General features: G+C 49.0%; 1 long non-coding RNA gene across 1 annotated transcript in view; it reads right to left on the minus strand.

Moving 5' to 3' along the window:
• Positions 1-802: 802 nt before the first annotated feature.
• Positions 803-15093, minus strand: part of LOC118883771 — a 48643-nt gene continuing 34352 nt past the window's right edge. Inside the window, exons 3-4 of the long non-coding RNA XR_005017091.1 lie at positions 4311-4410; positions 803-3801 (exon numbers count right to left, since the gene is read on the minus strand). This is a non-coding gene — a long non-coding RNA (uncharacterized LOC118883771). The remainder of the gene's footprint in view (positions 3802-4310; positions 4411-15093) is intronic.

Genomic DNA, 15093 nt, shown 5'->3' on the forward strand with positions numbered 1-15093 from the left:
AACTGCCCCCGGACCAGACCCTCTGCTTTCCCAGCCTGCACCCTGCTGACTCCAGACTCTGCCCTTCGGCCACAGTGAGGTGAGTCACACAAGAGGAAGAAGGCCAGGGTTCAAGAAGAAGTGAGTCTGCTGACACAGAAAACAAACTCATGGTTACCAACGGGGAAAGGGGGTGGGGGGACAAATTAGGAGTCTGGGATTAACATATACACACTGCTATGCATAAAATAGATAACCAGCAAGGACCTACTGTATAGCACAGGGGGCTATACTCAATATTATGTAGAACCCTATAAGGGAAAAGAATCTGAAAAAGTTACACACACACATATATATGTATGCATAACTGAATCGCTGTGCTATGCACCTGAAACTTAAGTGATATTGTAAATCAGCTATACTTCAATTTATAAATTTAAAAAAAAAGGGCTTCCCTGGTGGCACAGTGGTTAAGAATCCACCTGCCAGTGCAGGGGACAAGGGTTCAAGCCCTGGTCTGGGAAGATCCCACATGCCGCGGAGCAACGAAGCTCGTGTGCCACAACTACTGAGCCTGCACTCTAGAGCCTGTGAGCCACAACTACTGAGCCCTCGTGCTGCAACTACTGAAGTCCACGCACCTAGAGCCCGTGCTCTGCAACAAGAGAAGCCACCACAATGAGAAGCCCGCACACCACAACGAAGAGTAGCCCCCGCTCACCGCAACTAGAGAAAGCCCGCGTGCAGCAACGAAGACCCAACGCAGTGAAAAATAAATGAATAAATAAATACTTTTTTTTTTAAAAAAAAGAAGTGAGTCTGGAGAAAAGTACAACAAGCCGACCAAACAGGGATCTGGGATTTAAGAGCCAGCAAATGCACCACTTAAAGCTCTCGGAGTTGCCCGGATTTCCCAAGGTGAGCAAGAGACAGAAACAAGCAGTAGTCAGGAACATAAGCATGGGTTCTAGAGAGCATGGATTCGATTCCAGCTCCTCTGCTTACTAGAGATGACCTTGGACAAGTTACTTCACTGCCCTGTGCCTCCGTTTTCTCATCTGTAAAATGGAGATGATAATCATAATATCTGCATCGCAAGGTTTTGGTGAACTTAAATTACTTAATGCTTTTAAAGCACCGACATACAGCAAGCATGTTAGCTGTTATTATTAGGCATACTTGCTCTCTTATATCAAGAGGGCTTTTTTGTGTATGTCTCCCTAGCAAAGCTGTCAACTCAGAGAGGGCAGCGGGGGTGACGGTGCCCCCTTCTTCCCGGCTACCTGGCACTTTCCATCCCATGAGGATAAGTGAGGTCTCTCTGGGCTCCAATGAAAACCAAGGGTTTTTGGATTCGGGGGCCTGCCAATCCAGCTGAAGGCGCTGGGTTCTGCTTACACACGCTTCTGTTTCCTCTCCTCTTCATTTCCTTAGCTTTAACAAGCCGTTTGCAAGTCCCCTGTTTTCCAAAAGGAGCCGCTTCACAAGAGTGGGCTGGACCCATATGCAGGAGACGCAGCTCTGCGAGAACATTAAAATAGATGCCTTTCCTTTTAGGTTACTTCTGCTTCCCCACCCCCTCGTGAGCAGCAACACTCCATTGCGAGGCCCCCCCGGAAAAGCTCTCTCCGGGAGGAATGTAATGGATGTCCCGCGGAATTGCCAACACTGCAGCCGATTTCCAAGGCGAATTGCCCTCTAGCCATCAAAGCAGCCCTGAGCCAGACGTGCATTTGCGAGGAAGACCCCGAGCCAGCCTCTCCCAAGGGTCTTCCCAGAGGCAGCAAAAAGAAAGCCGCTGCTGGAACAAAATAAAATGAGAGAAACAAGGAAGGACATGAAAGCCACTGGAATCAATAGATATACCCCACGTAGGCCCCTTGCCACCTTCACCAAACCCAGGGCCACACAGCGTCTTGCAGTCCCGGCAAATGAGCTTTCCAGCCACCTCCTCCCAAGGGGGGCAAAAGGAGTGGAGGTCTGGGTCGGAGCTTGGAAGGCTGTGCAGCCAGAGCTGCGTGGGTGGCTGTCCTCAGGGCCAGGCTCCTTCCTGCAGGGAAGACCCATCGGGCCGCTCTGCCCTCCCCTCTCATCCATCAGTTCCACACCGGCCAGGCAGGCAAGGCACACGTCCCTCTGGGGAGGCTAATAATGAAGAACAAGGCCACTAAACCCATTCCTACGGGATCCACGCAGGCATTTCCTCTGGGGTGACGGAGCCCAGCTCTTCTTGAACGGAGCAGACAGCCGGAGGGGAGGCAGCACCTGAGCTCGCCCCCAAGGAGCTGTCTGATCTCCAGGAGCGCTGAGGATACTGCACTGAACCTTCCAACCTTGCGTTCTCACTGAGCCCCGTGGCCCTGTACCTCTGCATTTACAGGTGACCAAGCTGAGGCTCAGAGAAGCTGGGGAAAGCGCCCAAGGTCACAGGCATAGGGAGTGGCGGGACCGGGCTGGAAGCCAGGTCCTCAGGAACCTGCCACCTCCCGTGCTCTGGCCGCTGCCTCCGAGCCTGGATTCCTGTCTGTGCAGCGGGGGGAACAGCAAGGATGCAGGTAACACAGGGAAGCACCTGACACAGGTCCCCCACTGTGAGTTCCCCAGCCGCACGGGAAGACAGACACTTCTGCTTGTGCCAGCCCCTCCCCGGCTGGTCACCGGCCAGAGTGTGTCCTCCCTGGAGAAGGCGCCCCTCACTCATCTCTGTGTTCCTTCTGCCCCACTCAGGGCTCGGGCGTGATGGTCACACAATCGGTGCCTCTGGGGCTGAACTGAATTCGCTGGGCCTACCGTAAGTGGAGAAGGTGGGAAGGACGAGATCTCTGCTGAGGCGCATGATAATAATAAGACCCGGGTCTCCTCAAGCCCAGCAGAAAAATGAAAAGATGAAATCAAGGAAGATGCCGGTCCCAAAGCGATCAGTGCCTCCCAGCTCTTGACTCGCTCGGGCAGCCCAGCTGCAGCACGAGACACATTTCCTTTCTTTCCTTTGGGAAAGAGAGCAGCAATCTGGGGTTTGGCTGGAATCAGGGGCTTCTCCACTTACGTGCTTATTTGTATGGAAAATTCGGAGCAAAGCTGCAAGGCCCCAGCAAGCTACCTCTGGACTGACTTGAGAACACAAGTGACGGAATGACTTCCAGAGGTGAATACCCCCAATTGTAGATGATGAAAGCCAGGCGAGCGATTCCTACAGTCACCCAGCAAAACCCCCGGCAGACAAGGAGAGGAAGTCACGCTTCTCTCCCTCATGTACAGCCTCAGCTTCATTCAGGAAGCTCCTCGGGGCTCCTCATCCACGCCAGGCACCAGGCTAAGCGCCGTGGGGAAAGCAGAGGCTGGGATACAGCTGGAAGGGCAATGCTGGAGCCTGGAGTCTGGGTGTGAATCCCAGCCCTGCCACTTTGTAGTTGCAGGACTTCGGGCACATCGCCCCAACCCTCAGGGCAAGTCCCCTCTTGGACCAAGTGAGTCAGGAGGCTCGGGGAGTGGCAGTCACATGTTCCATGTCATGTAGACCCACTGGAGCAGACCGTGATCAAACAACATCTGTTCTCAACTCTGTTCTGTAGACCAATCACATTCCTGGAGGCACAGGAGAAACCAGGAGGGTTTGCTGGCACTGATTTTATATCTATGAGCATTCCACCAAGAGATTTGTGTAGAAAAAGGAGACCCTCAGCTATGCAGGATGGCGGGCTCCGAGGCTGCTTTCTCTGACCATTTGTCGGTTGCCTACTCTTCGTTCGGGAAAACCACACCTGGTTCAGGGTAAATATATCTGGCTCAGGTTACCTAAGGGAGTTCGTTCACTCAGAAATCCTTAAGACAAAAATAATAGTAATAATAATTGAGAATAACAGAACACACAGTGTGATGAACTGTATACGGTTTGTAAAACAGTTAACATACAGAAAGTGCTCAGAAGTTGATAGGCAGCACTTTGCAAATAACAGAATGTGTGTGGGGTTCACTCCAGCCCCTTCTCCCTACAGAATGGTAAAAGCCCCAGCTGAGCATGAAGACGAGAACGCTTGCCGTCCTGCTTCTGCCCAGCTCCTCTTCTCATGAGGCGTGACCAGATGGATTGTTCTCCAAGGGATGGAGCTTCTCTAGAACAGCACTGCGGTGAGGTATGCGTGTTAGAGACACCCACATGGGGTGTAAATCCAGATCATTTGAGGTTGTTTGGTCCAGCTTGAACCACAGTTATCTCATCTATAAAATGGGCGTAAGCATTCCTAGCTCACAGGGCTGTAGAGAGAATTCTAGGAAATATACCAAAAGCACTCCACACATAGACGTTCTCAAAATATGGAAATTAATCTTACAGTCTGTCAGTGGAGAGGCCTTCCAGGAGCAGAGTCTTCTTAGCTTTGCAGAGTCAGAAAGCTGATTTTGTCAGCCCATGGAGAGTTTAAACCACATACCCTGAAACGGAAACATAAATCAAAATGCCAATTTATTCATTTACGTTGAGAAATCACTGCCATGGTGTATTAGTTTCCTCTTGCTGCTGTAACAAATCACCACAAATTTAGTGGCTTAAAACAACAGAAATTTATTATCCTACAGTTCAGGAGGCCAGAAGTCTGGCACCCGTCTCACTGGGCTAAAATCAAACTGTCAGAAGGCTGCGTTCCCGTGGAGGCACTAAGAATCTGTTCCCGTGCCTTTTCCAGCCCCTAGAGGTGGCTGCATTCCTTGGCTTGCTGCCCTCGCAAAGCCAGAAACACTGGCTGAATCCTTCTCACAACTCATCGCTCTGACCTCACGCTGCTGCTACTGCTTCCCTCTTCCACTTTTAAGGACCCTCGTCATTACATGCAGCCCACCCAGATAATCCAGGATAACCTCCCTATTCTAAGATCAGCTGATTAGCAACCTTAATGCCATCTGCAACCTTAATTTGCATTTGCCATTTAACATAACATAGTCACAGGTTCTAAGAATTAGGACACCGACATCTTTGGGGGTGGAGACATTATTCTGCCTACCACATATGGGAACAAGAATACTTGAGTTCATATAACGAATATGTTATTTCCCTGTAGACAGGTCTACCCAACAGGCTTGGTGAGCATGAAACTGGAACCACAATGGCGTCAAACTTAACACAGTCCAGGGTGTGCACCTCCACCATGGACATGGCTGAACCAATGGACGCAGGTATGACTCCTTCCCTGATGAGAGCTGGGCTGGTCCTGATAATATTTGCCTCTATGACTCCCTTTTCCATTCCTCCAAGGCTGAGTAACCACCAACACCACCACCAGTAGCTAAGGCTGCCCACTTATGGACATGCTTTTTCTTTAGGGGATGATACTGAGGTCTTAGGTGACCTGGATGTCTTCATGCTTAAATGGCCACATTTGGCATCTCTGTTGTAATCCATTATGGGCGGGATTTACAGTTGAATACTCTAAGTGTAAACTTATCTCCAAGTTCTTAGGGAACCTCTAACTATGTCCCCCAGGTGCTCAGGACAAAAGGAACCCAATCCTCTGGGTGCTCAGAAAGGCCTTCTTAGCGTCAGCAGCACAGTGATGTACTGGAGGGTAAATCAGATGTAGCTCCAGATGTGAGACATCCCATCCCAAGACCTTCAAGAGAGGCTCAGGGCTTCAGAGGAGAAAGGGGTCTGTAAGCTGGAGGGAGTTGAAAAGAGGATCCAGAGCTGTGGCTTGGCTGTTTCAACACTAACTGAATCATTTGACTGTGGAAGGCTTTGTACTGTGACCCATTTTCATCATGCCCAGACTTGATTGTGGGCAATTTTCCCTTAATTTTAAATACTAACCCAAAGGGAAAAGAACAAGTTGTTTGTTCTTATGATCACACAGTAGGTATAAAACCATATGCTGTTTTTCAGTTGCCAAGATTCTTAATTATGTTCTTTATGTTCTGCATAATGATGAGTAGGTATTGGGTGGTTTTTTAGGATCCCTGGGGTGGGTGTTATCTTTCATCAGGTACCAACAACAGCTGACATTTACCGGGTGCTTTCTTCTTGCCAGGCACTGCCCTCAGCATCTTCCTTGTATCCCATCACTCAACCCTCACAGTAATGCTAGGAGTTAGGTCCTATTATTATCTTGATTTTTGCAAAGGAGGCAGCTGCAGCTTGGAGAGCTTAGGTAGCATTGCCAAGATCGTACCGCTGCATCACACAGCTAGAGCCCAGATTTGAACCCAGCTAGGCTCCCATCAGAGCCTATGAGTGTAAGGGCTCGGCAGCTTCCATGCCTTGTTTACCCTTGACAGGAGGATTTGTATTGCAAGCAGATGAGACAGTAATCATAATCTTAAATTGTGGGAAAATACGCATAATATAAAATTTACCGTCTTAACCGTTTCAAGTCTACGGTTTAGTGCTACTAAGTACATTCACACTGTTGTGCAACCATCACCACCATCCATCTCCAGAACTCTTTTCATCTTCCAGAACTGAAACTCTGTGCCCATTGAACACTAACTCCCCTCCCCCTCCCTGCCCCCCAGCCCCGGGCAACCACCATTCTGCATTCTCTCTCTGTGAATCTGACTATTCTGGATACCTCATACAAATGGAATCATACAGTGTCCTCCTGTGACTGGCTTATTTTACTTAGCATAATGTCCTCAAGGTTCATCCATGTTGTAGCATGTGTCAGAATACTTGAGTCTATGTAGCCAGAATTTAACATGTGTCAGAATGCCCTTCCTTTTTAAGGCTGAATATCCACTGTATGTATATATATATATAATATATACATACCTCATTTTGTTTATCTACTCATCCATCGACAAACACTTGGGTTGTTTTCACCTTTTAGCTATTGTAAATAATGCTGCTCTGAAATGGGTGTACAAATATCTCTTTGAGATCCTGCTTTCAATTCTTTTTGGTACAAACCTAGAAGTGGAATTGCGGGATTATATGGTAATTCTATGTTTAATTTTTGAGCAATTGCCACACTGTTTTATCTATAAACTGCACCATTTTATATTCCCACCAACAGTGCACAAGGGCTCTAATTTCTTCACGTCCTTGCCAATACTTATTATTTTCTGGGGTTTTTTTTAATAGTAGCCATCCTATTGGGTGTGAGATGGTATCTCAATGTATTGATGTACATTTCCCTAATGATTAGTGATGTTGAGCATCTTTTCATGTGCTTGTTGGCCATTAGTAATCATAACCTTAATATCCTTACCCACACCAATAATGAAAATACTGAATAGACCCAAGCTCTCCTGCAGGGCTGTTTTGAGGATTAAATGAGAAAACAGACATGGAAAAACTAACATGGCACCTGGCAAAGAGTGGGTATGCAGCAAATGGTAATTCTGTATCGGTTAGCATTGACACAATAGTGCTACATAACAAATCACCTAAGCTCAGCAGCTGAAACAACAACCATTTATTACTGCTCATGAATTTATGGACCAGATGATGGTTCTGGTCTTGACTGGGCTTATTCATGCATCTACAGTCAGCTGCAGGATGGACAGGCAACTCTGTGGATTTTGGCTGGGCTCTTTCACATGTTTGGAGTTGGACTGGTTCTAAATTGGTCTAAGCTCTGATTGGGATGCCTCAGAGCTTCTTTACATGTCTCTTCCTTCCTTCCAGGAGATTAGGCAGGCATGGCCTCACAGTAATGCCAGGGGCCCAGCAGAAACATGAAAGCACATTTCCAACCTTCTGCTTGGGTCAAGTTTGCTACTGTCCCACTGGTCAAAACAATCATGGTAGACAGAGTTCTAAGATGAGCCCCAGTGAGTCATACCCATGTATAACCCCCTACTCCTGGATACAGATGGCACCTGTGCCTTGTTTCTGGTCAATAGAATATGGCATAGGTGGGACTGTCACTCACATGATTTCCAGTGAGTGATTTCCTGCTAACAGACTACCTGTTAGCAGACTGGCATTAGAGTTTCTCCCTCTGGCCTTGAAGAAGTGAGCTGTCATGTTGCGCCACATGGAAAGGAACCATGAGTGACCTCTAGATGCTGAGAGTAGCCTCCAGCTGACAGCCAGCAGGAAAACAGACATCAGTCCTACAGCTGCAAGGAACTGGATTCTGCCAATAGCCTTCCGAACGTGGAAGAGGAATCTGAGCTATAGAAAGGAAGACAGCCCAGCTGATACCTTGATTGCAGCCTTGTGGAACTTTAAGGACCCACCAAGCCATGCCCAGATCCTTGACCCACAGAAACTTGGAGATAATAAATGTATGTTGTTTTAGGCTGCTAAGGTTGTAGAAATTGGTCATGCAAGATAGGAATCTAATACAACAAGTTGCATGGCCAGTCCCAGAGCCAGCATGCAGAGCACTTCCAAAGGGTGGGATACAGAGCGAAGTGGACAACTGGGAGGATGAACACATGCCATCCATCACCCTCTCCAGCACCGACGAGGCTGGCCAATGCTGGCAGCACCTTGTCAAAGTAACACTGCGCCACCATGACTGCACGCTCTACAAACTTGGATCAGCCTTGCCTTTTCTTATTTTTTACAGATCATATAACCTGACTATGCCGGCAACTGCAGATGCAAAAAAAGGAGGAGTTTGGAAGTAGGATCAGTGTACTGGATGAGAACAAGAATTCTGGAGCCAGGTATCATGGGGTCAAGTCCCAGCTCTCATACCTATCAGCTGTGTGACCCTGGACAAGTTACTTAACCTCTCTGTGCCTTCATGACATCAGTGAAAAAGATAACAGTCCTATCTTAGGGTTGTTTTGGAAATTATGTAAGTTAGTATACATGAAGCACTCAGAACAGTGCCTGGGATCTCGTAAATACCGTGTAAGTGTTTGCCACGTTATTCTGTTTTTAAATGGTCGATCAACATCATGATTACAGTCATTCCAACAGAATACCCTAAGGAGAAACTCTATTCCCTGATACTATGGATAAACACACATTTTCTTTATGTGCTCCAAAACTCCTATAAATACAAGACATATAGAAAAATGCACAACTAAAATACTCGCTGTAAAACATACAACCAATATAATGTCACATAGAGAGGAACAAGAGATAAACTGGAAAGTACATCATTTTCACAGTAAATTCCTTTTAGAACTGTAAGCCTCATAGAATAATCCTATTTTATTGAGATGTCTTCTTCCTTTTGGAATTTATCATGGGCACTTACTAACAAATTCTAGTTCTTGCTTTTTTATTTCCAAGGAAGGTATTCCCTAACGCATAGGTTTTATGATGCTTGTAACAAAGTGCATAATAACCTCAACTTCACAAGTCAAGGTGGGAATCCTGGATTTTTCCCTTGTAACCAGGACAAGCAGCCAGGCCTTGGAAAGGAAGTGCCCTTCATGGCAGGGGACCTGAAGTCAAGTTACCACTTGACTTCTTACTACTTGACCCTACCACTTACTACTTGAGGGGCCTGAGCTGCCTGGGCCTCAGTTTCCCTGGTAACATGAACAAGCCCTGATTTACAAGAAAGAAATGAGGACCAGAGGAGGAAAAGGATGAAAAGGAGCTTTTTAAAACTATACTTGAAATTAAGAAGTAGTACATCTCAGAGTCCCATCAGGAGACAGAAATTCTACCAGTCACTTGAACAGAGAGAAGCTGGTATAAAGAATCATCAACCAGGTACGAGAGAAATGAAAAGAAAAAAAAAGGGGACACTGGGAAATCACAGAGTCACAACTGCAGAAGCAGCCAGCAGCCCAGGACTGGGACACGGAAGGACAGTCTGGTGTTACTAACGCTTCAAAGCTCCGAGGAGGGGCCCTGTGGAGCTGGAACACGGACATCTAAGGAAAGCGCTGCAGCTGGCTAGTGGGGGCCTTTCTTTGTCGTGGGCACACGGAAGTTGACCCTGGAGTGTGGAACCTGTCACCGCAACCCATGTGACTCCTGGGGTCAACTGTAGTGACAACTGGGAGGAGGAACAGACTGAAGGATACAGTGTTCCTGTGTCTTCATAGACGCCCTCTGGCACCTGCCATGGAAGAACCTAACGCGGAGCCCGTGGGGGGCTAGAAATGTGGTTTCAGAGGCCCAGTCCCAGCATCTCAGAGCAGAGTAGAAAAGGCTGGGTTTAGGGCTGAGGGTCAGTGAGTTCACGCCCAGCATTAGAAGGTGGAGAAAAGGGCATGAAACCCATCGTCAGGGGCAGCCCCTTCTGAGTGGTGGGGAGCCCCAGCTGCTCCCTGCACCCCGATTTCACCTGTAAAACTGGACTGTTAGACGGGCTGTGGTTGCTTCATCTCTGACGCGGGAGTTTCTGAGTGTGGGACCTCTGTACAGCCTTCAACGGGCTCCTCTTCTGGAAGGTGCCCTCCCTTGGTTGATTTTTCTTTGAGAGAAAGAGAAAGGTAGACAGACACATAACTGGGTTTCCTGGAGGCTGAGCTCGGATTAAGGGATCCAGAGGCTCCTTGCATCTCAAGGTCAAGGACGGATCGCATGACTTCCAGGTGCTGGAATCACAGGTGGGGCCCATCAGCCTAGGGAGGATTCCTCGGTCCCGTGTGTACCCGCCATGCACTGCCAGGGGCTGATATCTCACGGCTGCGCTCCTGAGCCCACTGCAGAGCTGGCCCACACGGCCCTCTGTCCCTGGCTCCCGCTCACTACCGTCCAGCCCACGGACCTCCTGCCTCAGCCTCAAGCTCCCCGAGCTCTCACCCACCTCAGACACTTGGCACCAGCCTCTGTCTGGATTGCCCTTTGCAGATCTTTGCATGCCTGGCTTGTAATTCAGATGCCGGCTCAAGTTTCTCTTTCTCCGAGAGATACCTGCCATGCCTTCCACCTCTCTCTCTCAGATACTCTTGAATTTGACCCTGCTTCACCTCCTTTACAGTATACGTCATTGTTTTTAACTTACTTGTTTCCTTTTATTTTCCCCACCTAGGATGCAGAAGCTGAGGGTGGCAACCTTTTCTATCCTGTTCGCGGATTCAACAGTTGCTAATCAAGGGAGGGGCAGCCAAGAAACCACCTGAGGCAAGATTAAAGGGACCAGAGGAGCTCATCAAGATCAGGACACGACCACCTGAGACAGGATTAAAGGCGAGCAGGCCCTGCACACCCCCTAATCTTTTCAGAGACCCCGCCCTTGAACCATTGTTATAAAACCCCTCATCAAATCCTCCAGGGGCTGGGACACATAGTTTTTTGAGGCCCCCTTTGCCGGGCAAAGCAGTCAAGATATCCTTTTCTACCTCGCCCAAAACTCTGTCTCTGAGATTTGATTCAGCACCGGTGTAGAGAGGCAGAGCTTTTGACATCAGGGGCGCAGGGAGTGTAGGCTGTGCGGTCAGGTGGCTGGGATTCAGGTTCTGGCTCTGCCTCTTTCTGGCTGTGTACCTGGGCAGGTTGCATCATGGCTCTGTCCTCGGTTTCTTCAGTCATGAAGGGGGTATCTGAGAAATCCTTTCCTCAATGGGTTGTTAACTGAAATAATCTATGAGAAGCCTCTAGCACAGGACCCAGTGCAGTGAGTATTCAGTAGAGTACGACTGACAGAGAGTAGCTAGAAATAGGAAAGATTAAGATGACCGCTGATCCTACCTGCAAAGTACAGGAGATGGATCAGAGGTGGGGTGAGGTGGGAAAGACAGGACCCTTCAGGGTGGATTAGGGCCCTCGTCTTCCTGTTAGTGCCTTATAGACGCCCCATCCCAGGGTGTACTCCTGTCAGCATAGTTTCCTTTCCAGATCTCTCTTCCCCACTAGACTGTGATGTCCTTGTGGGCAGGGACTGTCTTATTCACCCCATGGAGGGAAAGAAGTGCTGTCACAGATGAAAGGAAGTCACCCATTCTTTGGCAGAGAGTAAAAATCAAAAGGGTGGTTGTTACAGAGCGAAAATCCTAAAGAGCCATCTCCAGCAAGCCTGCTCTCCTGTCCCAGGACTAGAGTGGTCTTTTCCCACTTGGCCTTGCCTCAGAGGGACCCCTGAGGTCAAGTGTCCAGTTTGGAGCCTTGAGATGGGTGTGGCTCTGTTCTCAGCCCGAACCGCCCCTACTCCCTCCCCTCTCAGCTCCCTTCATTGCGTCGTTTATTTACACACCTCCCCTCCTAGAGTTTAGACCCTGTTAAAAGCTATTAAGAAAACGTCATCCACCCTTGTAACTAGGCGATAAATAAAAATGAAACAAAAATCAGTACCGGAAAAAGAATACGTGCTGGTCCGTAATTCAATGTAAGGAAAAGCTTGCAAACTGCTAAGGCTTTCAACAGAATGAAGGGCAGCTGCGGGACAGCCCCACTCCCCCCTCCCCACCCCACCGCCTGCCCCCCTGGGAGTTTTGCAAACAAGAGCTGCAACCACCTGTTGGAAAAGCTGCAGCGTTGCCTGCAGTGAAAGTTGGACATGATATTGGTAGGCACTGCATGACTTCCCTGGGCTCCTCCAAGAAAAATGTTCTGGGTGTCTAAGCTGTCTAAATCCTGCTCTGACACCCCAGTCCCTTATGTCTGCGCAGAGAGAGGGAGAGAAGCCTGGCAAGTAGCCATCCCAAGTCAGAGGGACCCCAGCCTGGCTGCTCTGTGGTCACTGAACGATGCCCTCCTTGAGCCTGGCTGACCCACTCTCTGGACGCACTCCTAAGGCCAGCTCCACAGAAATGCCAATGCCAGGTATGCAATTCTTAATTGAATACTTGGCAGAGAATGAGGACAATTCATTGGGTCCACTGCCCAAGGCTACATGTACGCAGGCAAGGGAGAAAGAGTCCCAGGCCAGAGCAAAGGATGCCAATTTCCACTTGGCAAAGGGACAGGCATTTCAGAGAGGATTACAGGGCAGTTCTAACCAGCTGTCACAAGGGCCGAGTGTTGTTCTAACCGGTTGCCCCTGTGTGAACCCTCCTCTCCAGCCAGGCCAGTCTGCCCTTTCCCCTGAGCACCCAGTGCTAACTCCTACCTCACCCCTGCACACACTGTGCCCTCCCCTGGGCTGACTCCGCCCTGCTGGCAGCCCACTCACATCCTCTCCACCCTCCGAGGCCCAGCTGCAGCCCATCTCCTTTCTGAACCCTCCCCAGACCCCCAGACCATGGGGATCTCAGCAACTCCAGAACCACCGATTGGCTATTAGAATAATAGAATATAGAATAATAACGACCACAGTGCCATGTATTAAGCTCTTACTGTGTGCCAGAACATTGCCAGGCATTGTACTAATTCTCAAAACAATCCTGCAAGGAAGGCAGCTGTCTTAAAGATGAAGAAACAGACTTTACCCTATTACCTAAGCTAGTGGACGACTAAGCCGGGCTTCCTGGCCCCAAATCCCACATGTCTTTCCATGCAGAAATCAAATGTAGTTATTTTTCTTATGGGCTCCCCTTGCTCTTGGGAAACAGCCTACACTCCTTGAGATCAAGGACATAATCCTATGGTCCCTGAAGTTCTTACCGCTGGATACAAGCAAAAGTCTTTCCACTAAATTTTCCCCTGTACCTGATCCATTACAAATTGGCTTTCTGTCACTTGTCACCTAAAGAATCCTAGAAAATGCAGTTTGGTAATGTCCTTCTCACTGAGCAACTCTGAGTGAGAATGGGGCTCAAGGATTCACCTACAGGAGGTAATAAGGCTACACCCTGGGCATCCTCATACAAGGCAGTGAAGGGCTGTAACTAAGCATTTGTGTACATTTCCAGTCCAAATTCCCCAAATTTGAATAATTTGGGGAAATAAGATTTTCCCAAACTCTTGAAGGTGTTGAGATGTATATTTAAAAAGCATGTTACGTAAGAATTCCCAGGAAATGAGAGAAAAATTATTTCAGTGCTGTCCCAGCTGGGAGCCATCCAACTGGCCAGAGAAGGTGGTCTGTCTCATTACTCCCTCCCTAGCCTTTGCCAGCCCGACCCCTGTGCTCGCTCTGCTCCGAGCCTGCTCAGCCTATGCCTTTAGAATCTTGGAGTGTTGCCTCTGAGATGCACATGAACTGCCTCGCTCCGTGCCCGACACGCAGTGGGGCAAGTCACCGGATGTCTTGGCATTAGTGTAAGAAGACCTTGGAAGGCTCTGGAGCAAGGACCATAAACTCCAAGGCCTGCAGAGGCCTGGCAGGTAATAGAGAAGCATGAACGACAGCCATGCCAGCTCAGTGCTCACTAGTGGCTGCCTGCAGCCTCTGCATCACAGCGGGGAGAGCCTAACAGCTTTGGCGAGGCAGCAACTGCCCTGTCTGCCCAGTAAAGTCAGGAGGATCAGAGTTGTTAGCCCTTCACAATTTTTCAGAAGCCATAGGTCCATAATATTCTGTGAAATCTACCCATTTTTATTTTATTTTATTTTTTTAATAAATTTATTTATTTATTTTTGGCTGCGTTGGGTCTTTGTTGCTGCACACGGGCCCTCTCTAGTTGCGGCGAGCGGGGGCTACTCTTCATTGTGGTGCGCGGGCTTCTCACTGCGGTGGCTTCTCTTGTTGTGGAGCACTGGCTCTAGGCACGTGGGTTTCAGTAGTTGTGGCACGTGGGCTTCAGTAGTTGTGGCACGTGGGCTCAGAAGTTGTGGCTCGCGGGCTCTAGAGCGCAGGCTCAGTAGTTGTGGCGCACGGGCTTAGTTGCTCCGTGGCATGTGGGATCTTCTCGGACCAGGGCTCGAACCCGTGTCCCCTGCATCGGCAGGCGGATTCTTAACCACTGCGCCACCAGGGAAGCCCCCCGTTTAAAAATATTGGCCATTTATTTAAACTGCTTTTAAAAATTTACCTGAATCAATAAACCCCATTGCAGCCTGGATCCTGCCTACAGATGGCCAGTTGATGACCCAACCACAGAAGCAAGACCTGAGTCCAGGGAGGTGAGGTGACCAAGGGTCCACAGCCTGCTGGTGGCAAAGACAGCACGGAGACCGGACCTCCTGATGGCCAGGCTCCAGCCCAGCCCTCGCTCTGCAGGTCTCAGCAGGCGTGGATCCCCGCCAAGGTTGCTCTGATGAGCTACATCTGCAAGGTCACTTTTGCCAAGGTCCCTGCACGTCACTGCCACGTTCACCTCCCTAACCCACAACTCTTCAATGAATCTAGAAAAATAGTACAGATGAACCAATTTCCAGGGCAGGAATAGAGACGCAGAGGTAGAGAATGGATGTGTGGACATGGCGGGGTAAGAGGAGGATGG

The sequence above is a fragment of the Balaenoptera musculus genome, chromosome 17 (genome assembly GCF_009873245.2).
Source record: "Balaenoptera musculus isolate JJ_BM4_2016_0621 chromosome 17, mBalMus1.pri.v3, whole genome shotgun sequence".
NCBI classification, from domain to species: domain Eukaryota; kingdom Metazoa; phylum Chordata; class Mammalia; order Artiodactyla; family Balaenopteridae; genus Balaenoptera; species Balaenoptera musculus.